Source organism: Balaenoptera musculus, chromosome 4 (genome assembly GCF_009873245.2).
Source record: "Balaenoptera musculus isolate JJ_BM4_2016_0621 chromosome 4, mBalMus1.pri.v3, whole genome shotgun sequence".
NCBI lineage: Eukaryota > Metazoa > Chordata > Mammalia > Artiodactyla > Balaenopteridae > Balaenoptera > Balaenoptera musculus.
This window is the reverse complement of record NC_045788.1, coordinates 96,525,729-96,540,166: the sequence shown is the minus strand read 5'-3', so window position 1 is coordinate 96,540,166 and position 14,438 is coordinate 96,525,729. Positions and strand designations below refer to the sequence as shown.

At 38.3% G+C, this 14,438-nt stretch overlaps 1 protein-coding gene across 11 annotated transcripts in view; it reads right to left on the bottom strand.

Moving 5' to 3' along the window:
- LOC118894889 (ABI family member 3 binding protein) overlaps nucleotides 1–14,438 on the bottom strand; it is a 260,700-nt gene that overhangs the window by 149,088 nt on the left and 97,174 nt on the right. The window lies entirely within an intron of this gene.

The following is a 14,438-nucleotide window of genomic DNA, read 5'->3' as shown; positions in this document are numbered from 1 at the left end:
TTTTTAATTTTCAGAGAACATGAAAAAGTTTCTCAGTGTGTGCTTAAGTTTTTAATTTCTAATTGCAAGTTAGGGGACTAGGTAACAGCACAGTCATGGTCTAACAGAATTCCAGATCTCTCAATTCTATTATTTGATACTTTCCAAAATGAAAGTTGGAAAACACTAGGCATTCATTTTTTTCTAATTATGCATAGAGAAGAACATAGGCATATTTTTATAAATATTTAATAATATAGTTTCATAACTGTATGGGTTTAAGCTCATGGAAGGTACATTAGAGGTAATATCATTTAACACCATGGAAGGTACATTAGAGGTAATACCGTTCAATTTTGTAAAAGAGGAACCTGATGCACTCTAATGCATCCAGGACTTTATTTCAAGGGTGAAATTTTCTTACTATTAAAAAAAGGATCAACACCAATAGTCAAGCTGAGAGTACAATGAGAAAAATCGAACAATGCAAATTCAAGATCACTGTTACCTATTTGCTTAGGGTTTCATAATATTCAGACATATATATCACAAGGTACTAATAATCCTCACTACTGTTTTTTTTTGCACCTTTATCACATGGTAGGTTTTATATATATTATCTCATTTAATTGTCACAAAAACATCTTAAGTGGTAGAAATCATTAATCCTATTTTACAAATGTGAAAACCATGTGTCTGAAAGATAGCTTAACTTGCCCAATGTCATCCAGCTAGCGACTTTTACTAGTGGCAGAAACAGAAAAGCAGGAAAAACTCCTCTGGCTCTGCTCTAAATAGTCTCACGAAGTGGGGAAGCAGGTCAGGAAAGGAAATTGCATTGCTACTGGATACAGCAATGAGAATGAATGAACTAGGGCTACATGTATCAATATGGCTAAATTTTACAAACAAAATATTGAATGAAAATAGCAAAATGACGCATGGAGTTTCACATCATTTGCACAAAGCTTAAAACACTCACACAGGGCTTCCCTGGTGGCGCAGTGGTTGAGAATCTGCCTGCCAATGCAGAGGATACGGGTTCGAGCCCTGGTCTGGGAAGATCCCACATGCCGCGGAGCAACTGGGCCCGTGAGCCACAATTACTGAGCCTGTGCGTCTGGAGCCTGTGCTCCGCAACAAGAGAGGCTGCGATAGTGAGAGGTCCGCGCACCGCGATGAAGAGTGGCCCCCGCTCGCCGCAACTAGAGAAAGCCCTCGCACAGAAACGAAGACCCAACACAGCCATAAAAATAAATAAGTAAATAAACCCAAAGTTAAAAAAAAAAAACAATTAAAAAAAAAAAAAAAAACACTCACACAAAATATGTTACCATATATCATTCCTGGCAGTGTAAAGGGACAAGAAATACTGGAACGATACAACATTTATGATAGTGCTTTGGCTCCCAGTGAGCAAGTAGGGAAATACATGAGACTAGAGATGGGGCCAACAAATAAACTTCATTTGCTTTTTATTCTTAAATAAACATTTTAAGTAAATAGAATAAAATAATAATTGTCATGTATTAACAATGGAAACATACATGCTTGTTATACTATTTTAGACTCTTTTTTTACATTCTAAATTTTCTCTCAAAAATTTAGTACCTCTCCCCAACTCCTCACCCTGACTAAGAATCAGGTCAATTGCTTTTATTTAAAGCCCTAAAATCCCTCATTTACTCATGCTAAAAATGTTTATTGTGTCCCCTCTAAGTGCCAGGCACAAGCTCTTGATACAAAAAAAAAATCACCCAGAATCTTTGGAAACAAGGGCCAGGACTGGCTACATCATTTGTGGAGTTCACAGCAAAATGAAAACATGGAGCCCCTTATTCAAAAATGATTAAGACTTTTAAGACGGTGACAACAGAGCATTAAACCAAGCATGGGCCCTGCTAAGTGGGGAACCTGTGTGACTGTACTGGTTGCACGCCCATGAAGTCAGCAAGGGGGTTACAGTTTCTTAAGTACAGAAAAGGGATGTATTCGTACATTCAGCCTACTTTCTTACTAGTCACAAACTACTGAAACGCTCGAAATCATTCATTAGCTTGCTTCTTCCTCGTAAAAGCAGCTCTCTGGGCTTCATACCCCATTCCAAAGTCACGAAAAACAGAACAAGTGAAGGAGGCTGTTCCAGCCAGAACACTAACTGCTACTGAGAACAAATGTTATAGAATACGAATGCTCTGTGTCCCGTGAGTTGAACCATCAACAGTAGTTTATGAAACACATTTGTTGACAAGTACGTCGAACAGAATTTCTGTTGTTTTTCCCCTGCCCTGGCTATTACAGGACTTCAGGGAAGTGCAGAGAAACTAAAATCAGACCAGATGGACCTCCAGAGTTATGCATCTCTAGTTTGGATACATTTCTGAAGTCCTGAACTGCTTGCATGATCTGGTAGGGGTGTGGGGCAAGGTTAACAGAACTACCAGAGGCCAGATTCCAGGATTCCCAGGAAGTTTGATTTTATATCCTCTTCCTAGGAATAAAATGAGACAGACATGTTCTAAGACTTTGTTAAAAAAATCTAGCCTGTAAATTTTTTTCTATTTTGATCACGAAGCTTTCTAAAACTAACCTCTCTTGTACCAACTTGGTCAGGAAAAATAAAAGTACAGGCAGCTAGGCCTTCTCCTAGGCTTCAGTTAGGTTACCCTCACCAACATTGGCTTAATTGATACTTGTATAATATAGGCAAGTTCTAAATTTTAAAAGAGATAGTAAACAAGGCTACTTAGCTATAAAGTGGTGAAGTCTATTTTCTTGATTTTAAAGCAAAATATAGGCCTTATGATGATAATACTGTACAACCTAGCACAGAGTAGGCACTCCATATATGTCGTGGAACAAATAGAATGGAAACTTAGGTGCTCATAGGGTCATTCTAAAATTATAGTTGCTCTAAATGGCCAATGACTCAATCACCAAAATATACTGATTTAAGCCATTAGGTCTACAATTATATTTTGCAATATGTCGTTGCATAAGAGTTCATTTACCAAACCTCAGCATTCTTACAGAATCAATGCAAATAGAAGGAAAGTTCAATAAATGTCTACATGGTACATTTGCAGAGGGCTTAAGATTTTTAAATTTATTTCCATGTATTCATACAATAAATTCTGAAATGAGCACAGCAAGAATTATTATAGAAGAGAGAGGCCAAGAAGTGTCTAAAGCCTGAGAATCAGTGACAGAGCCAGGCAAATGGCTGTTTTCTGACTCATAAGCTAATACCTTCTGTGTTGCATTGGACTATCTACTGCAGGGCTCAGCAAAAGGAGATGCAAAAACAAGGTAAAATGACCCAGAATGGAAGAGAAGTAAAAGGAATCAGAAGTTCTTTTAGCATTACTTAAGGCTTTCACATAATCACAGACTTCCCAATATTGTCTGAGGACATCCAGGATCAAATGTTGATTGCACTTTTTTTCTGTGGTTAATTAAATTTGGACACAAGTGCATAGAGAGGCAACAAGCCTATTAAAGACAGAGGTTAACAGCCAGTGAATGTCATCAGAGCAGACCTCTGCAAAGCCTGACTAGCAATTTGGATTTTAGAAACAAGGATATCTCACATCCTAATTAAGTGGTAAGCAACTGTTGAGGGCAGTGTTTGGTTCAACTGGCGATATTCTGTGCTTGGGTCTCCCCAAGAGTCTCAAAACTGACAATAATCGTTATTATAACTTAAAAAATACCATAGCTCCTCCAAATGTAATGGAGAAGGCAGATAGTGGCTTGGCTTGGATATCTGCCAGCTGCAAACTAGTAGCACGCCCTCAGGAGAGTCTCTTTGCCCACTTATACATCAACTTTCTACTGTGAAAAAAAGGGGTTGGATTAGACAATCTTTGAATCCTTTCTGTTTCTAAAATCTGATTCTAGCTACAAATTAGACATTCTATTCCAATAAAATACAGAGGCATAACACAGGCTAGAAACTCCAGAGGCAGAAATCCCATAAATAAAATTTATGATGTAACTGGCATTGAATTCTGCCAAGTGGAGAAATTGAATAGTGTCAATAAATTTAGTCCCTTCACAAACTAGCCTGGATTGATGCACATGGTTGGCCATCTTTGGGACTTTCTATACTTTTTTCAGCAATTCTTTTATTTCTATGTGATTAATTACTATATTTCCTAGAACATCTATTCCACACATCACACATTTTTTTTTGCTCTCTTCACATCAAAGGACACTTCCTGATGCCCCCCCCCCCCCCCATTGTCAATATCCTTGCTTCTTGCCTTACTGAGACTGTGACTGCTGATATAAAATCTGCCCTCACTCCCTTCCTCTCAAAGTCTCTCTCTCCCCCTTCACTCTCTCCTTGCCCCTCTCCGATTCCAGGATTCTCCCTTCTTCTGAAAAATAAGTGTCTTGGTAATTTTATTCCATTTTCTTATTCCACCTACTCTGCATCCTTTCTCTTGATTCTTCAAGGACCTTTCTCTGAGTCAAAAAGTTGTTTAACTATTTTCTACTATATCAAAGCAAAACTAAAACTAATACTCACTTCTTATTCCTGCCATTACCTTTTAATACAAGATTTCTCAAAATTAATTTACTTTCTTCTGTTTTCTTACCACTCATAATGCCTAAATCTCTTTGCAGTCTGGTGTCTGACCTGTTAGTACAGTAAAACCTCATGGTCAAATCCAATGATTTGATCATCTGTGAACTTCATAACTACTTTAAAATCTACTCATCTTTTCCAAATCTGTTCCTATTCCTGTTGTCTTCACATTCCTTCTCCCCGTGTTCAATCAGTTTTCAAGTCCAGTTATGTTTCCCTGAGTGATACCTCTTGCACTTGTCTTGCCTCTACTACTAAGTAACACTTAAAGGACCAGTTTGGGTCCTTACTATCTCTGAACTCTGAGAATAATTTTCAAACTGGTAAACCATTTCCAAAATCTTTTTATCACTCACTGCTGGCTGGTTTAAGCTCAACAAGAGAAAGAAGTTTCTAGTGATTTTAGCGCTATCTAAAATGGAATACCTTGCTTGAAGTGGCAATTATCACATAATATAAGGTAACTAATATCAAAAATAACAAGACTAGCAGCAAACTAAGTATCATTTCTTTTTTTTTAAAAAACATCTTTATGGGAGTATAATTGCTTTACAATGGTACATTAGTTTCTGCTGTATAACAAATTAAATCAGCTATACGTATACATATACCCCATATCCCCTCCCTCTTGCATCTCCCTCCCACCCTCCCAATCCCACCCCTCTAGATGGTCACAAAGCAGGGAGCAGATCTCCCTGTGCTATGCGGCTTCTCCCCACTAGCTATCGATTTTACATTTGGCAGTGTATATATCTCCATGCCACTCTCTCACTTCATCCCAGCTTCCCCTTCCCCTTCCCCGTGTCCTCAAGTCCATACGCTACATCTGAATCTTTATTCCTGTCCTGCACCTAGGTTCTTCAGAACCTTTTTTTTTTTTTTTTTTTTTAGATTCCATATGTATGGTTTAGGATACGGTATTTGTTTTTCTCTTTCTGACTTACTTCACTCTGTATGACAGTCTCTAGGTCCATATACCTCACTACAAATAACTCAATTTCATTTCCTTTTATGGCTGAGTAATATTCCATTGTATATATGTGCCACATCTTCTTTATCCATTCATCTGTTGATGGACATTTAGGGTGCTTCCATGTCCTGGCGATTGTAAAGAGACCTGCAGTGAACATTGTGGTACATGTCTCATTTTGAATTATGGTTTTCTCAGGGTATACATCACTCTTTTTGAATTACGGTTTTCTCAGGGTATGTGTCCAGTAGTGGGACTGCTGGGTCGTATGGTAGTTCTATTTTTAGACTTTTGAGGAACCTCCATACTGTTCTCCATAGTGGCTGTATCAATTTACATTCCCACCAACAGTGCAGGAGGGTTCCCTTTTCTCCACACCCTCTCCAGCATTTATTGTTTGTAGACTTTTTGATGATGGCCATTCTGATCAGTGTGAGGTGATACCTCATTGTAGTTTTGATTTGTATTTCTCTAATGACTAGTGATGTTGAGCATCCTTTCATGTGTTTGTTGGCAATCTGTATATCTTCTTTGGAGGAATTTAGGTCTATTTAGGTCCTCTGCCCATTTTTGGATTGGGTTTTTTTTTTGATATTGAGCTGCATGAGCTGCTTGTATATTTTGGAGATTAATCCCTTGTCAGTTGTTTCATTTGTAAATATTTTCTCCCATACTGAGGGTTGTCTTTTTGTCTCATTTATGGTTTCCTTTGCTGTGCAAAAGCTTTTAAGTTTCATTAGGTCCCATTTGTTTATTTTTGTTTTTATTTCCATTTCTCTAGGAGGTGGGTCAAAAAGGATCTTGCTGTGATTTATGTCATAGAGTGTTATGCCTATGTTTTCCTCTAAGAGTTTGAAAGTGTCGGGCCTTCCATTTAGGTCTTTAATCCATTTTGAGTTTATTTTTGTGTATGGTGTTAGGGAGTGTTCTAATTTCATTCTTTTACATGTAGCTGTCCAGTTTTCCCGCACCACTTATTGAAGAGGCTGTCTTTTCTCCATTGTATATTCTTGCCTCCTTTATCAAAGATAAGGTGACTGTATGTGTGTGGGTTTATTTCTGGGCTTTCTATCCTGTTCCATTGAGCTATACTTCTGTTTTTGTGCTAGTTCCATCCTGTCTTGATTACTGTAGCTTTGTAGTATAGTCTGAAGTCTGGGAGCCTGATTCCTCCAGCTCCATTTTTCTTTCTCAAGATTGCTTTGGCTACTCGGGGTCTTTTGTGTTTCCATACAAATTTTGAAATTGTTTGTTCTAGTTCTGTGAAAAATGCCAGTGGTAGTTTGATAGGGATTGCACTGAATCTGTAGATTGCTTTGGGTAGTATAGTCATTTTCACAATGTTGATTCTTCCAATGCAAGAATCTGGTATATCTCTCCATCTGTTTGTATCATCTTTAATTTCTTTCATCAGTGTCTTATAGTTTCCTGCATACAGGTCTTTTGTCTCCTTAGGTAGGCTTATTCCTAGGTATTTTATTCTTTTTGTTGCAATGGTAAATGGGAGTGTTTCCTTAACTTCTCTTTCAGATTTTTCATCATTAGTGTATAGGAATGCAAGAGATTTCTGTGCATTAATTTTGTATCCTGCTACTCAACCAAATTCATTGATTAGCTCTAGTAGTTTTCTGGTAGCATCTTTAGGATTCTCTATGTATAGTATCATGTCATCTGCAAACAGTGACAGTTTTGCCTCTTCTTTTCTGATTTGGATTCCTTTTGTTTCTTTTTCTTCTCTGATTGCTGTGGCTAAAACTTCCAAAACTATGTTGAATAATAGTGGTGAGAGTAGGCAACCTTGTCTTGCTCCTGCTCTGAGTGGAAATGGTTTCAGATTTTCACCACTGAGAACGATGTTGGCTGTGGGTTTGTCATATATGGCCTTTATTATGTTGAGAGTTCCCTCTAAGCCTACTTTCTGGAGGGCTTTTTATCATAAATGGCTGTTGAATTTTGTTGAAAGCTTTTTCTGCATCTATTGAGATGATCATATGGTTTTAATTGTTCAGTTTGTTACTACGGTTTATCACATTGATTGATTTGCGTATATTGAAGAATCCTTGCATTCCTGGGATAAATCCCACTTGATCATGCTGTATGATCCTTTTAATGTGCTGTTGGATTCTGTTTGCTAGTATTTTGTTGAGGATTTTTGCATCTATGTTCATCAGTGATATTGGCCTGTAGTTTTCTTTCTTTCTGACATCATCGTCTGGTTTTGGTATCAGGTTGATGGTAGTCTTGTATAAAGAGTTTGGACATATTCCTCCCTCTGCTGTATTTTGGGAGAGTTTGAGAAGGATAGGTGTTAGCTCTTCTGTAAATGTTTGATAGAATTCACCTGTGAAGCCATCTGGTCTGGGGCTTTTGTTTTTTGGAAGATTTTAAATCACTGCTTTAATTTCAGTGCTTGTGATTGGTCTGTTTATATTTTCTATTTCTTCCTGGTTCAGTCTTGGAAGGGTGTGCTTTTTTAAGAATTTGTCCATTTCTTCCAGGTTGTCCATTTTATTGGCATACAGTTCCTTGTAGTAATCTCTCATGATCCTTTGTATTTCTGCAGTGTCACTTGGTACTTCTCCTTTTTCATTTCTAATTCTGTTGATTTGAGTCTTCTCCCTTTTTTTCTTGATGAGTCTGGCTAATGGTTTATCAATTTTATCTTCTGAAAGAACCAGCTTTTAGTTTTATTGATCTTTGTTATTGTTTCCTTCATTTCTTTGTCATTTATTTCTGATCTGATTTTTATGATTTCTTTCCTTCTTGTAACTTTGGGGTTATTTTTTTCTTCTTTCTCTGATTGCTTTAGGTGTAGGGTTAGGTTGTTTATTTGAGATGTTTCTTGTTTCTTGAGGTAGGATTGTATTGTTATAAACTTCCCTCTTAGAACTGCTTTTGCTGCATCCCATAGGTTTTGGGTCGCCATGTTTTCATTCTCATTTATTTCTAGGTATCTTTTGCTTTCCTCTTTGATTTCTTCAATGATCTCTTGGTTATTTAATAGTGTATTGTTTAGCCTCTGTGTATTTGTACTTTTTTACAGATTTTTTCCTGTAATTGATATTTAGTCTCATAGCATTGTGGTCAGAAAAGATACTTGATACGATTTCAATTTTCTTATATTTACCAAGGCTTGATTTGTGACCCAAGATATGATCTATCCTGGAGAAGGTTCCATAAGCACTTGAGAAGAAAGTGTATTCTGTGGTTTTTGGATGGAATGTCCTATAAATATCAATTAAGTCCATCTTGTTTAATGTGTCATTTACAGCTTGTGTTTCCTTATTTATTTTCATTTTGGGTGATCTGTCCATTGGTGAAAGTGGGGTGTTAAAGTCCCCTACTATGATTGTGTTACTGTCAATTTCCCCTTTTATGGCTGTTAGCAATTGCCTTATGTATTGAGGTGCTCCTATGTTGGGTGCATACATATTTAAAATTGTTATATCTTCTTCTTGGATTGATCCTTTGATCATTATGTAGTGTCCTTCTTTGTCTCTTGTAGTAGTCTTTATTTTAAAGTCTATTTTGTCTGACATGAGAATTGTTACTCAGCTTTCTTTTGATTTGCATTTGTATGGAATATCTTTTTCCATCCCCTCACTTTCAGTCTTATGTGTCCCTAGGTCTGAAGTGGGTCTCTTGTAGACAGCATATATACAGGTCTTGTTTTTGTATCCATTCAGCCAGTCTGTGTCTTTTGGTTGGAACACTTAATCCATTTACATTTAAGGTAATTATCGATATGTATGTTCCTATTAGCATTTTCTTAATTGTTTTGGGTTTTTTATTGTTGGTCTTTTCCTTCTCTTGTGTTTCCTCCCTATAGAAGTTCCTTTAGGGTTTGTTGTAAAGTTGGTTTGGTGGTGCTGAGTTCTCTTAACTTTTGCTTGTCTCTAAAGTTTTTAATTTCTCCATCAAATCTGAATGAGATCCTTGCTGGGTAGAGTAATCTTGCTTGTAGGTTTTTTCCTTTCATCACTTTAAATATGTTCTGCCACACCCTTCTCCTTGCAGAGTTTCTGCTGAAAGATCAGCTGTTAACCTTATGGGGATTCCCTTGTATGTTAATTGTTGATTTTCCCTTGCTGCTTTCAATATTTTTTCTTTGTATTTAATTTTTGATAGTTTAATATGTGTCTTGGCGTGTTTCTCCTTGGATTTATCCTGTATGGGACTCTCTGTGCTTCCTGGACCTGACTATTTCCTTTCCCATATTAGGGAAGTTTTCAACTATAATCTCTTCAAATATCTTCTTAGTCCCTTTCTCTTTCTCTTTTTCTTCTGGGACCCCTACATTTCGAATGTTGGTGCATTTAATGTTGTCCCAGAGGTCTCTGAGACTGTCCTCATGTCTTTTCATTCTTTTTTCTTTATTCTGCTCTGCAGTAGTTATTTCCACCATTTTATCTTCCAGATCACTTATCCGTTCTTCTGCCTCAGTTATTCTGCTATTGATTCCTCCTAGAGAATTTTTAATTTCATTTATTGTGTTGTTCATCATTGTTTGTATACTCTTTAGTTCTTCTAGGTCCTTGTTAAACGTTTCTTGTATTTTCTGCATTCTATTTCCAAGATTTTGGATCACTTTTACTATCATTACTCTGAAGTCTTTTTCAGGTAGACTGCCTATTTCCTCTTCATTTGTTTGGTCTGGGGGTTTTTTACCTTGCTCCTTCATCTGCTGTGTGTTTCTCTGTCTTCTCATTTTGCTTAACTTATTGCACTTGAGGTCTCCTTTTCACAGGCTGCAGGTTCGTAGTTCCCATTGTTTTTGGTGTCTACCCCCAGTGGGTAAGGTTAGTTCAGTGGGTTGTGTAGGCTTCCTGGTGGAGGGGACTGGTGCCTGTGTTCTGGTGGATGAGGCTGGATCTTATCTTTCTGGTGGGCAGGACCATGTCTGGTTGTGTGTTTTGCAGTGTCTGTGAACTTATTATGATTTTAGGCAGGCTCTCTGCTAATGGGTGGAGTTGTGTTTCTGTCTTGCTAGTTGTTTGGCATGGGTTGTCCAGCACTGGAGCTTTCTGGTCGTTGAATGGAGCTAGGTCTTAGCATTGAGATGGAGATCTCTGGGAGAGTTCTCACCGACTGACATTACCTGGGGCCAGGAGGTCACTGGTGGACCAATCTCCTGAACTCGGCTCTCCCACCTCAGAGGTTCAGGCCTGACACTCGGCCAGAGCACCAAGACCCTGTCAGCCACACGGCTCTATAACTCTGTCCAGTGTAGTTTTTGCTTTGATAATTCTTATCCACGTGGAAAATGAATTATGTCCCACAGGATTTGACTGGAGGTGTCACTCGCTTCAAGTCACAGGTCTCAAGTGATGCACTTTGGCAGGAATATCACGCAAATGATGCTGTGTTCTTCCTGCTGCATCCTATTGGGGGTGCACAATTTCAATTTGTTGCATTCCTTGTGATGTTAACTTTGTTTACTTGATTAATTTGATGAAGATGGTCTCTGCCAGATTTCTTAGCACTCAGAATCTAAGATCCAGTTGCTAAGTGGGTTCCTTGCTTTGGGATGTTGCAGTCCCTCTCAGTGGATAAACCTGAGATGATGGTGGCTTGGATGAGGGTGGCAGAGGCGGTAAGAAGTGGGGGATTCTGGGGAATTCCCTGATGGTCCTGTGGTTAAGACTCTAAGCTTTCAGTCCCGAGGGTGCAGGTTTGATCCCTGGTCGGGGAACTGGAGGCTCTTGGGAAGAACCTGCTTCTAAACTCATTCAGGTTGTTGGCAGAATCCAGTTTCTTGTGGCTATGGCTCCGAGGTCCTGTTTTCCGGCTGGCTGGGAGCTCGGAGCTGCTCTCTGTTCCTACAGGCTGCCTGGACTTTTTTCGTGTGCCCCCAAACTCCTCACGCCTCAGTATCATTTCTTGAGTATTCATTGCATGCCAGTGAACATAGCCACATTTTACATGTGTCATCTCATTTAATTCTGACAACACTATGAGATATTACTGTTATTACTCCTATTTTACAGATGAGAAAATCAAGGCTTAAAGCATTTAAGTAACCTGTCCAAGGCCACTCAGCTAACAGAGCAGAAGTCTGAACTTAGGTCAGTCTGACCAGAATTTATACTCCCAGCAATCATGCTATGTACCATCCCTGGAGATACTCACTGTGACGTCTGTTTGAGAGATGTTTCAGAGGAGGTTCAAGGGCTGAATGGACTAGTTAGATGATTTTTAAAGCTAGTTTTGGACATTCCACTTGCCTATTCATTCATGCATTTGTTGAGAAATACTGTTGTAAAGTGTGATGCTACGTTGTATGTGTGACGGAAGACAAGTAAGACGCTGGGCATAAATTAAAAAATGAGTTCACAGAATAGGGAAAGAGGCAGGTGTACATTTGCATATGACTAAAGAAGGCAGGATGAAAAGCAAAGCATCTGAGGGTGGCTGGGCATGGCACCCTGCAGCCTGAATTTGTAAAAAGGCTACCTTGTAAATCCCACCTCAGTAGTAGATTTAGAGCAGGAAATCCTACCCAGATCCAGGGAAAGCAGAGTAGGCCAGATTTAAACCCCATGTCAGGAGCATGACTCGAAGATTCCTTGAGATAGATTCTCTCCAAGAATCTATGACCTTTTTATTTTTTTACCAGCCAGTGGGAACCTGGGGGAGATTCTTCAACAGAATCAGCAGGTAAATAATAATAAAGTTATTTATTTAAATATAAATAAAGTTGAGCAGTAATGAAGGAAGTTAGATTTATCAGCAGTTGAATAATCAGAGAAAAACTGGAGGGAGGAATCTTACTTTGCTGTAGTCCAGATATGAGATAACAAAGGAGTGAATCATGGAAGGAATAGAATGAAGGGGAAAAAAGGAACAGATCAAAGTTAAATTGATGAGACTAGACTCCTTATGGGATGTGGGTGCCAAGGGAAGTGTAAATAAAAATCAAAACTCAATTTTCAAGCTTGAGAAGAGGGAAGTTAAAGAGATGGAAAAGGAGGTTTTTTTGGTAGTATAGACAACATTGATTTAGTTTGAGTTTGAGGTGATGAACACTGTTACCTGGTCATCCTAATGAAAATATTCCACAGACAACTGAAAATACACTCTTAGATCTTTGGAACTGGGTCAAGGTCAGAGGTTTAGCATTGGAAGTCCTTTACATCCTTATACCACTCCTGCTGTTCCTTGTAGAACAGCAACGTCAGAAATTCCTAGGAGGTTTTAGAAATGCACAATCTCAGGCTCTTCCTCAGGACTGTGGAATCAGAACCCACATTTTAACAATATCTCCCACATGATTTGCAAGTACGTCAAAGTTTGAGAATCACTGTTCTATATAGAGGTGATAAAGACATGGCTTATAGCTGAGATAAGGAGGATACATAGGTGAGACATCCAAGGATATATCTGTATTCCACATTTGAGAGACAGGATAACAAGTAAGCAAAATATAAGAGGAAGAGGGTAAGAGGAAAATCGAAATAAAGATTTCAAAGGAAGAAAGAATTCAAGAATGGGAGGATGGCCAAAATTCCCACAAAGAGGTTTAAAAGGATAAGAACTGAGAAAACTCTACTGGATCTAGCAATTAATTGACCATTGATGATCACCAAGAGAAGTTTCAGTGGAATGGTAAGAAGAGGACCGAAGCCAGAGAAAGGGAATGAAGACTGTGAGTGTGGTAGAGAAGTCAAGAATATGAGAGCACATTAATCTGAGAAGTTTTGGAATTAAGAGAAGAGTCTGAAAAATAGCCTAGAAGATATAACACAGTCAACAGAAGATGTTTTTTGGGAGTAGGGAAATCTTGAGCATGTCTGTAAGCAAGAGGCAGGGCACCAATATCAGTAAAGAGGCAAATGTAAAAGAGCAAAGGCTTATAGAATATGGAAGCGACCAGATGATGAGCATTGGCTGAAGTCAGAAACATGTTCCTTGGTAAGAACCGAAGAGAGTTAAAACTAAATCTGGGATGAAGAAGCAGTGAGCTGACGGCAAATAGCCTAAATTTTCTTCAGTATTGCAGAAACCAGGATGGATTGGGATACAAAAAGAGTCAGGGTCAGTAGCCAGGATGCTATTCCCAGGATGCAGGGTAAGGTAAGGAGTGTCTGGATTGGAATCATTGACATGGAAATGGAGAAGCAGAAGATAAAGATACTGATATGGGTACTTCTCAGAGGCAAAACCAATGTAACTCAGAGCCTCAATACCTATAGGAAATGAAAAATTTAAAAATTCATGAAGTTTCAAATTATGGAGCGTGAAAGAATTATGATACTTCAGAAAGTAATACGGGAACTGATATTTCAAGAGAAAAGCATGAGTTCAATTTTGTCCTAAGTTTGAAGTAACAGTAAGGAATAAAAGTGAAAATGCTAACATTTTATTGTTTATTCATTCAGTATAAATTTACTGAAGGCCTACTATGTGCCAGATGCTGGCCCGGGGACTGAGGAAACAATGGTGGTTAAGATACCCATGGTCCCTGTCCTCACAGAGCTTAAAATTTACATGGCAAGACAAATGGGTAACAAGGCATTGGGCTCAATCAAGTGAGAATTTCCAGACATCAAAAATATTCACTTCTTAACAACTTGGGATAAAGAAAAAAAGAAAAAGGCAAGAGTCAACCCGGGACCAGCCAAAAAGGAGGGCCCTCATTCTACATTAAGAGCAAGTAAGTACAATGTGAAAGTGTTAGAAAATGTGAAAAGAAAATTCTAAAAGAATCATAAAGCTTTAATAAGTTGGCAAAGGAGTGAGAACTAAGGCAATCTTGAACACTTTAACAAGCTGGAAACATGGGAAGGAAAAAATATGCTATTAATGGTGAAATAAATTGTGGTTTTAACACTTCATCTGGGCCAATTTGGAAAGCTTTCTTTTGACCTTAGATATATTGAGGACAAACATGTACAT